This window comes from Homalodisca vitripennis, chromosome 3 (genome assembly GCF_021130785.1).
Source record: "Homalodisca vitripennis isolate AUS2020 chromosome 3, UT_GWSS_2.1, whole genome shotgun sequence".
NCBI classification, from domain to species: Eukaryota; Metazoa; Arthropoda; class Insecta; order Hemiptera; family Cicadellidae; genus Homalodisca; species Homalodisca vitripennis.
The window spans coordinates 94,707,840-94,721,268 of NC_060209.1; positions in this window are offsets into that span (position 1 = coordinate 94,707,840).

Here is a 13,429-nt window from a genome sequence, read left to right on the forward strand (position 1 = left end):
ATAGAATTTTAATATTTTCACATTCATAAGCAGCATAAACAGATGCAATAGAAAAAGATGTTAGTAAGTAGTTTCTCTGTGACATGTGACTGCAAAACCACAATAAGACAGGACGGACGGACACTTTTGTAGCAGTTCTGAATGGTTACCAGAATTCGGTTGTGTTTAAAGTATGTTTTGTGCCAATGAAAGAAAACAAATACAGATTGGGAATACACACCATGACGGATCGAGACATTGTTCAAGAGGTAGGAAATGCAGGTTTCGTGAATTTAAAATAACAGTTTCTTTGCTAACGTTGTTTTCTTTATTTATTATTAACTGTTTACTCCTAGTTTACAGCAATTAGTTTAAAAGTGTCTGATTACTGTTTCATCTGATTACTATGTCCTGATAAATAACGTAATATACAACGCCGTGCCACATTTTTATATAGCCATCAATGTACTTTTAATCGCTCTATAGAAAATGCCATACATATTAACTTAAGTTTATTTTGAATTGGAGTTCATTAAAATATGGCATTAATATATTTTGCAGTTTATTAACAGATTTTTATTAATGTCAAATAATAAACGTTATAGTATTAAAGTTTATTTTTTAACTTTTCGTAAATTATATTAACTTTATTTTATTCTGCCATAAAAATTATAAATATCTTTAAAAAGTTGCAAAATTATCAATGAGTTACAATAATGTTTTGATTGAGATAAACTTAACATCTCTCGCAGCTAGTGATTACCAGTGTGGCGAATTACCCCGCAATCCGCTGAATCTGTTATCATTAACTCTGTAATTACTTAACATGATACCTGGATTATACCCTTCAAGAGTTGTCAATTAGAGTTATACCAACATTAATACACTGTACAGTCAGTAATTAGCAACATAGTCTACAGAACCTGTTATTAGTAACTTGCATTATGTACTCAGACGTATACATATCAGGCTGGATAGCATCTACATAAATACCTCGTTAACAAAAAAAACCAGATATAAGGATTCATCATCTAGGTCAAAGAAGAAAAAGTTTACAACAAACAATGGTCCTTAAATACTAAGATTTATTATTGCCAATCACCATAATATTTTATACTGTTTGATATTTTCTTTCAAACTTTTCAGTAAACACTGGAAATCGAAATATTTCAAAATAAGATTTTACATGTGGCTGCAGTATCAATGAACATAGCTTGCGAAAATAAAGAAACTCTAATATTTTGAAAACGCAATATTTATTTAAACTGGTTAAATTTAATAGTATTTTTTACATGTGATTTGCTTTCTATTTCATTGCATTTATTAAGTTTATAAATGTATATACTTGTATTAATTCAATATTATCGTACACTTCTCAAACTTTACACTAAAAATTTTAACAAACCTACAGGAGCAAAAGTTGTAAAAGGCACATATAAAGTCAATTTTCATTTTGAACTATGGTGTTTCACAACTAGTCTGAACTACTCCTTTTCAAAACTGAATGCATAATACTCACAAATCTTAAACTATGAATTCTTTGATGTGCCATATACTTCGACACATATAAGCTTTTTTTTAGGCTTTACTTTTAAAATCAAACCTCTTTTACCTACTGAGTTATGTTCGTCCCCAAACACTTATTTTTAATTAATTCCAAAACATTACGAATAGCAAACATTTTGGAATAGCTATATTATAATATTTATGAATATTGAATATAGCAACATATGTGAGTATATCACGACCAGACAAAGATTTGCCGTTTTCCAGTTCGCCCTTTATGATATTTTTTAAAACGACCGGTTCCCATTTTTGTTTCATAAAAGGTTTAATATTCACTTAATTTTTGTTTTAATTAATAGGTCTTCATATATATTGACCTGTGCTACATTTTCATACACTTTTGAATCCTTCTGAAGAATACCGTTGAGGTCCTGGAGGCCGAGCTGGGGTGTTTCAGGGCGGAAGCTGTGGAGGAAAATCATACCCATAATAACAACACAAAGGATGAGGGATGGGTATTGGTTAAAAGCAAACCCAAGAGGAAGTCGAAGAAGAAGAAGACGAGAAATCCAAACCCTGCGAACAAATCATCTGCATTGAAACCCCATAAAACACCATTCACGAAAAAAAGAACACAAACGCCAAAAATACCCCTAGAATCGAGCTGCTGCATTCTGTTTGCTGGAACAAACGATGTCGTTGCTGACGAGTCCGACAACATCCTCGAACATCTCGAGCGACAATTAACTGCTCGTCTCAGCTCGTCGGCCGTTATCGTTTCCACGGTTCCACACCGGCATGATCTCCCTGAAGACCACCCCGTGAACCAGCGAATTGACTTGGTCAACTTTTACATCGAGGAGCTGTCTATTCGACATGAAGGGGTGGAGCTCCTAAACTTCAATTTGATTGGAAGACCGTGGTTCACTCGCCACGGAATGCTCTTGCGGCTGCCTGGCAAGCGGCTGTTGGCTGATTTGGTGTTGGATTTGGTGTTGGAGAGTCTCCATCGCTGTGCTCGGTTATTTGCCGCGCGTCTCCCGGCCTCGCCTGCTGCCGCCGCCCCTGCCTGTGCGTCTCATTCCTCTCCGCCCTGCCTTCCTGCTGCTGCCCTGGACAGTACATCGTCTACGCAGCCTCCTTTCACTGCACCGGTGCCCCACCCTGTCGTTGCCTACTCCGAGACCGCCGCTCAGGAGCTTACCACCAATGGCATATGTCAAAAAAAACTATTGTCTACTGACAGAGGTGAAAGTAGGATAGGGGCACCAGAATACGGTTAAAATTCAATCAGTCAAAATTCCAAATCAACAACATCAAAATTTTCTAAATTCAAAAATGAAACTTTTAAACTGATTCATCTTAATGCTCAAATTGCTACCAACAAGGTTGATGAGCTGACACTCTTTTGTGAAGAACTTGCGCCAGATATATTTATAATCTCGGAGCATGGCTTCACTAAAGAAAACATAAAATTTTTCAAAATCAACAACTTTGAATTGGCCGGTTCTTTTTGCCAAAACACGTCCAAAGGGGGTGGTGTCGCAATCTTTACTAGACGTTCAATTACTTTTCAACCAATCAAAGTCGGTTACAGCTGTGAACTGACCTTTGAGGTTGAAGGAATAAAAATCAAAACAAATCAGTTCGGGAAAATCTTGGTCTTTGGGTTGTACCGGTCACCCAATGGTTGTGTTGATGTTTTTTTTTGAAAAACTTGAAATTCTTTTAAATTTCCTCAACACATCTCAAACAAAATTCTTTATTTTGGGGGACTTTAACATAAACGTGCTAGATCATACCCACCCCCTTACCCAGCGGTTCCGCGATTTATTGACTTCATTTGGCTTGATCTGGTCCGTGAACTCCCCAACTCGTGTATCTGGCACGACGAGTACAGCCATCGACAATGTTGTCACTAACATTTCACAAGTCAGAGTTTCCGTGCTTGATGCCGCCATCTCGGACCACCGCGCTCAGGTGGTCGAGGTCATAGGGTGTTCCCCGGATGTCGAGGGCCAGGCTCCCTAAGAGCAACTCTAAAATTCTAAGAGTAACTCGACAGCAGAACATTGAACAGCTCAGGAGTTTTCTCGGGGGTGAATCCTGGACATTTCTGGATCATTTCCGTGACGCGAATGGGATGTTCAATGCGTTTAATGAAAGTTTCTTATTTTATCTGAACAGTTCATGCCCTTTCAAAAAATCAAAAAGGTTTCAAAATTTCAAAAAAACATCATGGATTACTCCAGGTATTCAGATATCCAGAGAAAAAATCAGGTTTTATCACTCTATATATATATGCACTGAAAATGAAAATTTTAAAGTTTTTTTCCGAAATTACAGAAGATTGTATAGAAGAGTAATTAAAGCCGCAAAGGCCTATGACATTGAAAAAACCTTAAAAACATGTGACAACTTTTCTAAAACGGCCTGGTCAATTATTAATAATGCACCAAACCTTTCTAAAAAACCCAACAAAATCAAAATTATCGACAACGGTACAAAAGTAGAGGATCCCTCGGTGGTTGCTGGATTATTCGGTCGTTATTACGATTCGATGACTGTGATGGGCGGAGGCACCGAGGGACCTCTCCCCCGCGTAAGAGTTTCCCGGCGGCCGATGACGTCCATGGCTTTGGCCCCTGTGAGTGGGGGGGGAGGTGGCACGCGTCTTGCGGAGTCTCAAGGCGAAAAAGTCCTGTGACATCCATGGAGTATCGTCATGGTTAGTTAAACAATGCTCCAAGCAATTGTTGGCACCATTGACCAAACTGATCAATTTTTCATTTGAAACAGGCACCTTTCCAGACAAACTAAAAATTGCGAAAATCACTCCGATTTTCAAAAAAGACGATCCTTGTGTGACTAGCAATTATCATCCAATTTCTGTTTTGCCTGCCATCAGTAAAGTCTTTGAAAAAATATTTTTGGCACGACTGGAAACTTTCCTCTCAAGATTTGAAATTCTCGATCCAGAACAATATGGATTCAGAAAAAAACAGATCAACAGTCGATGCCGTCACAAACCTTGTTGAACTCGTTGTCGATGGGTTGGAGAGAAGAGAACATGTGCTCAGCATATTTCTTGACCTCTCCAAAGCCTTTGACTGCGTGCACCATGCGACACTGCTGCACCAGTTCTAACTGGTGCATTCCTCTAGGAATGCGTGTAAAGTGTGTACAGATCGAGAATGTCCTGTCAGACAAAACACAAGTAACCCAAGGTGTTCCCCAGGGATCAATTCTTGGCCCAGTTCTTTTTAATCTCTATGTCAACGGACTGAAACCATCCATCCAGCATGGTAAAGTGATTCAGTACGCTGATGACACGACTATTTGTGTAAAGGCAAAATCAGCTGCTGAATTAGAACTCAAATCATTTCTTGATCTAAATCTTTGCATTCAACATTTCAATGAAATGAACTTGCAAGCAAACAATTCAAAGTCAAATTTCATCAAATTTTGTTTTCAGCAGCGCAATGAACAAAACAAAATCACTGTGATGGTGGATGATGAACTCATTGAAGAAACATCTTCTACAAAGTTCCTTGGAATACATCTTGACAAGGAGTTGACTTGGAACGGTCACATTGACAGCGTTTGCTCTAGAGTTAATTCAGGCATTTATGCTTTGCGTAACCTAGCACAATCCTGGTCCCTTTAACTCTTAAGAACAGCCTATTTTGGCTTGGTCCATACTCACTTGGAGTACGGAATCAGACTTTGGGGTAGCTGCTCTAAATACAAACTGGAAAGGGTATTTAGACTTCAGAAAAGAGCTGTCAGAACCATCTTGAAATTGAAAACAAGAGAGTCGTGTAGAGAAGCATTTAGGGAGCTTAGATTATTGACTTTACCCTCCCTCTATATCTTGGAGGTCGCTCTGTACTGCAGGTCAAGGTGCACTTTGACTCAAGGCAGGGATGTTCACTCATATGATACTAGAGGTAGGGACAACTACAGAATTCAACCACACAGAAGTACAGCCTTTGAACGGCTGCCATCTCAAGTTGGTGTCAAAGTAATCAATTGCCTTCCTGAATGCATCAAAAATCAAAACCTGAATCTTTTCAAGACTCGTTTAAAGCATCTTTTGGTGTCTAGTGCCTTTTACACGATTGAGGAGTTTTTTCAATACCGCTGGGACAATTAGTAACCCCCCTACCCGATATTCTGGTGTTGAGAGTGTGATTGTTTGCATGATTGTTGAGAGATATATGTATGTTTGAGTGAGCTTCAATGTGTATGAATGGCTAGGAAGAATATGACGCTTGCAACACAATTGTAAAATTGTAACAAATGAAATAAAGAATTTATTTTATTTATTTATTTATTCTGTCGTAAATAATATTCAGAGCGTATATTTTCTCAAGGGATCTGTTTCTCAAGGGATCTGTTTCTCAAGGATATCCCAAACGTCTTCACTTCCATTCCTCCGTTAACACTACTGTAAACAGTGGTAACGTTTTTATTTTATCCCTACAACCTACCTTCTGTAGTAAATAATATTCAGAGCGTATATTTTCTCAAGGGATCTGTTTCTCAAGGATATCCCCAAACGTCTTCACTTCCATTCCTCCGCTAACACTATTGTAAACAGTGTTAACGTTTTTATTTTATCCCTACAACCTACCTTCTGTAGTAAATAATATTCAGAGCGTATATATTTTCTCAAGGGATCTGTTTCTCAAGGATATCCCCAACGTCTTCACTTCCATTCCTCCGCTAAGACTACTGTAATCAGTGTTAACGTTTTTATTTTCTCCCTACACCCTACCTTCTGTAGTAAAAATGTTTTAAATATCAAGGCCTATCATTGTATTTACAATTGTTGAATTTTCAAACTCAGAGTATATATCTAACTGATGAGCCAGTTTAAAGTTTTATGCTTCCTTCACACTGCATTCAGTTGTCACACTAAGCCTAGAACTAACCTTTCCACATTTTAGAGAAGAACTACCACCTTTCCCTTTTCTCATGCCTGTTTCACTCATATATAATAGTCAAAGTGATATCATATACACGCTTGGATACGAAAGTATCAATTTAACATACAAAGAAATACGAAATTAAAACAAATAATGATTTAATATCAGAACATGTAAACAAAGTCCTACTTTGAGTCATCTTCGGAAATCGATTATTCTTTGTATTTCATTTGCCTTAAAATAATATATTTTGGTGCGTGGCCCTAACTATTATATAAAAAATACATGTATCAGTTCGCAAATTACGAGTAAGTTATATTTTTAAAAGTCAGTAATTCAATTTTCAAAGTTATATTGCAAATTTTATTAATTTTACAAGTGTAATCGCCATAGATAAATTAAATTTAAATTATCTGATAAATCCAATGCTATTACAAACCGAATGTTATTACTAAAATAGCTTGACATAAGTCAAAGTGTACAACCTCGAAAATTAATCAGTTATATTAACCGATAGTTAAAGCGAAACATTTTCGTCCAAGCTCTAAAGTAAATCTTCAACAGAACTAACTGTGTAACTTAACGTTCAGCATTATAATCAGGTAGAACCAGTGAGCGGCGCTAAAGTTTAAATACTTCCTTACACGTAGGTTTAAAATAAGTCCACTAAGAATGGTTAGAAATTGAGTTGTTTTTGCCTATCGCTATGTAAACAGCCAATTTTAAATAGAGCGAGAAACGAGGTATAATCATGTTTAATTTCTACTTAATAATAAATTAGAGGAACAGCTCTGTATTGCTGAATGTATTTCAGGAGAGTTTTTCTCGACATACTGTGCCAATTGTAAGACACTAATTTTCTGTAGCTAAACTCTGAAATTTCTGCATTTGTTATGGTGTATTTCAAATTCATAAAATCTTATATGGCTTTACTTCCTCCTCAATATGTTGTTGTTGATGTTACAAAGTTATAAAACTATGTTTTTGAGGGTTTGAATTGTTTTTCTTTAGGAGCCGATAACCTGAAGGTAACCGTATATAATATACAAAATATAACATAAATACAGACCACTTCACTGCACAAATCAGGAGAACTTAGTTAAACTAAAACATACTCACAGTAACAAAAAGTGGATTACAAAAGGTATAGTAACTTCAAGCAAAACATTATCTTTACATTTCAATTTAAGAATAAGCGCAACACAAGAGAAAAATAATCATTATAAATGCTATAAGAAGCTTTACTCTAAAGTTATAAAAAATGCTAAGTCCAAATATATGTTTGAAACTCTCTCATTATCTTCCAATAAAAGCAAAGACGCTTGGAAACTCATCAAGCCGAATGTGAGAAAAGGCTTGAAGTTCGAATTCTGAATTTTGAAATTGAGATTGAGGGACGTATGGTAAAGAACAAGCAAGAAATTTGTGACTCATTTAATAGGCATTTCACGACAGTGGGGTGAAAATTGAATAAAAATCGGCACGAACCTCCTTTACAGTTCCAGGTGCAGAACTACCTGCATGATAATCCAGTATCGATGCACCCGGTGACCCCGAGGGAGGTGGTCTCTGCTGTGAAGAGGTTGAAAAACAAAACATCCTCTGGTATTGACGGTATACCAAGTAAAGTAATAAAATCTTGCATTCAAAACCATAAGCCAACCTTTGTCTAACATAGTTTCAGCTTCTTTCGGACAGGGCCGCTTCCCTCGGGCACTGAAAAGCACAGTTGCGATTCCAATACACAAGGGGGGGCATTGTAATACTCTGGATTCTTATCGTCCCATTTCTCAAATTTCGACCTTTAGTAAGGTCTTCGAGCTAATTTTTCTTGGCCGATTGAGTTTTTTTCTTGAGTTCGAATGAACTTCTACATAAGAAACAATTTGGATTCACGACGGGTAAAAGTACCGGAGAGGCAATAAGTTTTTTTCGTGTCGGATATTGTGACCGAGTGCTGGATCAAAATCGGCGGACTGTGGAGGTGATGATGATTTGACAAAAGCGTTCGACTGTGTCGGTCACCCACAGCTTCTGGAGTGTCTAAGGTGTCTCGGTCTGGGGCGCTTGGCTCTGCAGTGGCTGAGCTCTACCTAACTCAGAGAGAGCAGTGTGTGCAGGTTGATGGTAGTCGCTCATCGTGGGCTCCAGTCAATTTTGGTGTCCCCTCAGGTTCGATCTTGGGACCAGTACTCTACAACAATATATGTAAACAACTTACCCCAGGCGATCCCACATAACCAGCTTGTTATGTACGCTGACGACATAGCCCTCGGGTTTTCTAGCGGGAACAGTCGAGGACTTAGAAATTAATAGTCATATAGTTTTTTGACACAGCTGTACCAATTTTTAAATAATTTAAATTTGCATTTGAACTTCAAAAAGACAGTATTTTTTTGGAATTTTCAAAACGTATGAAAGATGATTCACCTTTTATTCTAATTAATAATTCAGTAGTACAGCAAAGAAGGTGTGTCAAATATTTGGGGGTACAAATAGATGATGACCTCAGCTGGCGTACTCATATATCAACTGTGTATGCCAGTCGCTGTCTTCGACTGTATTCCTATTGTCCCAACTTGCCAAATACCGAGTAACAAGTTTCTTCTTAAACTTGTTTACTGCTCTCTCTCGTTGAGTCCTCGCTTGAGATATGGCCTGCTGGTCTGGGGGCTCAGCCACACTAGCACAAATTAATAGAGTGTTTGTGTTTGCAAAAGCGTGCTGTTCGTGTACTCGCTGGACTGAAAAAAAACGAGAATCGTGCAAAATTGCTTTTAAAGAATTGAACCTCTTAACGCTACCGTCATTGTATATATTTGAAACAATAATGTTTGCAAAATTTAACAGTGTAGCAGTTACTGATAGGATCCCGCAGTACACGAGCACAACACCCGGGCTCGAGTAAACCTCCGCCAAACTCCACACCAGACCGTTTAGGGCAGCGAGTTTTACCGCACAATGTCGGTGCCAGGTGCTTTTGGGAGACTTCCTGAACCGCTGAAGTGCATCCAAAATAGGGAAGAATTTAAAAGAAAACTAAAGGAGCATTTAGTGGCGGGTTGTTTTTACGCGGTGGGAGAGTTTCTAGTATAATAATATTTTTGTTTTATTGTTTTGTTTTTCTTGCATTATTAGTTGGAATTTTAAACTTCTTTTAATCGGGCATAAACTAACGATTGTAAAGTTGTGACTCGTTTTACATTTTTAGTTTTTTTTTTACAATAATTATAATTATGTAGACTAATAAAAAAAATTTAGTATAATATTTACTGTTGTATAACCATTGTATTTTTATTGTTTTACTTTATAAGCTATGTATATACAGCATGTACTTGACTCTGTCATACAAAAAAAGTTGTCTTACGACATTAAAGGAATTTGAATTTGAATTTGAACTATACACACACACACACACACACACACACACACACAAGCGCGCGCGCGCGTATTTGATTTTTAGAATATAAATTTGAAGTACTGAAATAAAACTTAATTTATACACATGTTAGTTAAGATATAACATTGAAATTGTATAAGAAATTTGGAAATACGCAATAGTTTTTATTATTCAAATTTTTTTATATATTTAGTTCATATGGTACTAAATATTTTATTTATTATAAATTTCAATAATTATATTAATTCTACACTAAATCAACAGGTTTTCCACTGCAATCTTTGAATTATTGTAACTGTTCTGAACTATTGGACGATTCTTTTAATCCAATTATTTTAGTATATTTTACATGTGTAACTCTATGTAATGACACTAGTATGTTTTTGATATATAGCATAAACACTGTTTTCAGGAAGTAGCCATTGATATTTTAATTGTGATATAAAATGGTTGAATATTTTATATGAATTACTGTAGTTCTTACATACAAATCTGCACGATTTCGATTTTTATGTGTGCATAGTTTACTGGGATACATGTGTACATAGAGAACTTCTCTGCGTTAGCAGGGGATTGTTTTAATCTAGTACGTAATGGAGATCCGGTTATACAGGAAGTGCCTTATCTCCGGAAGTGGCCATATTAATTTTGGCTTAGCTGGGGTCAGTTTGTGGCAATCTGAAATGTTTAGTGGGCCACAAACGGTCTGTGAGCCGCATATAAATTAGATACCGCACTGTTACCAGATATGATGTATCACGTCCAGCACATCCAGCACAAGTTTCAACACTAGTAGTGATTTAGCTAACGCCACGAGTCAGTTCAAACTACCATCATAGAAATTACTTTAAATTGTCATTAATTTTATCGTGTTATGTTTATTGATTCAAAACCATATAGACCTTAACTTTATACTGTCAATAATATACCCCACTATCACTACTATTCAAGTATTTGCTCAGAACATTGTTACGTTTCACGAAAGTGTAACAAGCATCACTACACGCTTTTCGTTTACTAAACTTCAACACTAAGCAACCCGCTTGCACATTATTATTTATTATAGGATTTTATTAATAATCTAACTATAATTTTTTTTTCTCAACTCAACTCAACTCTTCACTTAACTTAAACTGAACATATTTTGAAATGCTAGTAATGCCTGAATATATTAAATATTGATCAACAAATGTTATCATTAAGAGTATTGCTTGTAAAATGGTGATATTAGTGTAAAATTTAACCATGAACAGGCTTAAAAACAGGCCTACAGTGCCTGGGAATTCTAGTGATAATGGACGTGTGCAACACGAAAATTCAGCTAGATGGCTGACACAGTGAGCGACAGTACGCTAACCCGGGGACAAGCAGTTGACGTTTATGAAAGTTATGTCCGCGTGGGAGGAACATCATGGCAAGCGATTGGCAATGCACTATACTGGGACTGTGCCTGTACAATGTAATACACGAAACTAAGCAGGGAGAGCTTTCTTTGTGGAACATACTGACGATATCACCATAGTGGCAGAACAGTAGACTCCCGCCTAAGTATAGGGTTACGTAAGTGAGCCAATATAAGAGGACAAGAAACGAAATAATGTGTCTGTTTATGTAATTTATAGAACTATCGCAGTTTGACCATTGAGAACTTCAATAGCAAGACATTAGAAGTAATGTGAAAATAGATCTCAATAGGGCTTAATGACTGAGCCGGTAGTTTTTATAATGGGTAATAATAGCGGTGTCTAAGTCGTAAAAACTATACTGTAATACGAGTACTATTTAACCAATATATACAATCTTGTATTTTTCAGTAAATAGCACATTTTTCAAATTTTTGCTATGAAAAACCTGGATAGAGAGTGCCCAACAAACCAGACGCTCTTCTTTTTTTTAAATCCTAGGTGTAGAACAGATATTTATTTGCTATTTACATTTTTTAATATTGTCATCTATGTAGTATTTATAAATGTCAGAACCAGCCAAGAATTTGGCATATAGAGTGCAGCAGAAGGTTTACAGGCTTGAAAAGTCAGTCATGAGTTTGTAGTATAAAATTATTTTATTTTGCACTCAACACAATAATAAAGTTTTGCGGAAACGATAAAATATGGCGTATCTACTTTCACACACGGATTGAAATGTGTATCTTTCCTTTGCTTGACATTAGTATATTCTGCATTATTTTTGTAAACTTTAATTGCAGTTAGCGTTTAAACTTTTTTAATGTCCCACACTATTTATTTATTTATTCCAACGGACATCTCCAATTTTTTATAATAGCTTACTTACACAGTTGGCTTAAGTTATTTCAATGAACATTCATTTTTAAATTGAAATAACTAACTGTATTGCATGCATGATACATCAACACTAGTACTAATACCACAACAAAATGACATAGTATGGCTAATTCGACAGTAATGTACGATAACCGTAATAGATATAAATAAAAACATATAAATAATAACAGAGTAAAAGTATGTTAACATATAAAGAGAATAAAAGGCAATGGAGCAGAGTAACAAAATTATAAACAAAACAGCAAATAACAAGCAATAGTGGGTGACAACAATTATAACTATAATAAAGTATATGATGTTCTAAAGGACACGACGCAACGCGATTATGTAGTAACTATAGAACTTCGTTGTCTGTGACAAGAAAGTAAATTAAATTACAACATATTAAATACAACTTTTGGTAATATCGTAAAATGTTTGACATGGGAAGGAAAGGCAGTAACTTCATCAGCAAATTGTCAAACTGTAAACTTCGTTAATGGGAAACTTTCCTATCAAACTTTGTGCCGTTTATAAATCAATGTATGTACTAAGCTCTTTCAGCATGAGTTACTTACTAGCATGTCGATTTAGATCAGTTTTGAATACTATAAATAAAATATTGAATACTAATTTCAACACTCATTAAGACATTTTATGCAATACCTCGCATGCAATAGTTTTATATTTCTCACTCATGACCTACTACTGCATTTTTACCGAAAACTACAAATGAGAGTTAAATAGCTCCTATCAAACATATCACGTAAATTAAATTTAATATTTAAAAATTAAAAGAAGTTTATGGAGCTTATCTCCAATATAGTTCACATGCAATGATCCATAAAATGTGTATTTCAATTACCACTACACACTTCCACCTGTCAACCTAAATTCATGGATATTACTCCTAAATATTCTACTGAAAAACTTTATATGTCACTATACACTATACAAAAATTTCAACATTCTATTTTAATTTAGGTATGTTTAATTACGACGAACTACAATTTAGGATTAAAACTAACACATTACAATCAGTAAGTCCAGGTCTTGAAAAGTGAAGATGTGAACTAATTCTTATCGGTTTTTGAACTATGTCTCGATTTTAGATAGAATTTGAACAAAAATGTATTCACAAAATTAGGAACTGTTATATTATTTAAGAATGTGCACTACTTAAAAGTTTTTTCCAATTAGCATTAAAGTATATAGGATTTAACTTGTAAGGAATTTAATATTATTGTACTAATATAATATATTACATTCTTATTTGTATGTTTAAAATGTATTTTATAACCAATTTTCATATAATGTAAAAAATTTTTAAT